Here is a 226-nt window from a genome sequence, read left to right on the forward strand (position 1 = left end):
TATATATATATATATATATATATATATATATGTATATATACGTATATGTACATGTATATATGAATATGTGTATATGTATATAGGTATAATGTATATGTATATTGTATATGTATATGTATAAATATTTGTTATATGCATGTGTTTATATATATGTATATATATGTGTATATATATAGGTAAATATATATATATATATATATATATATATATATATATATATATATAT

General features: G+C 11.9%; 1 protein-coding gene across 3 annotated transcripts in view; it reads right to left on the reverse strand.

The window, feature by feature from the left end:
- LOC106867567 (solute carrier family 22 member 21) overlaps positions 1–226 on the reverse strand; it is a 23,047-nt gene that overhangs the window by 16,692 nt on the left and 6,129 nt on the right. The gene's annotated exons all lie outside the window — the stretch shown is intronic.

This window comes from Octopus bimaculoides, chromosome 11, assembly GCF_001194135.2.
Source record: "Octopus bimaculoides isolate UCB-OBI-ISO-001 chromosome 11, ASM119413v2, whole genome shotgun sequence".
NCBI lineage: Eukaryota > Metazoa > Mollusca > Cephalopoda > Octopoda > Octopodidae > Octopus > Octopus bimaculoides.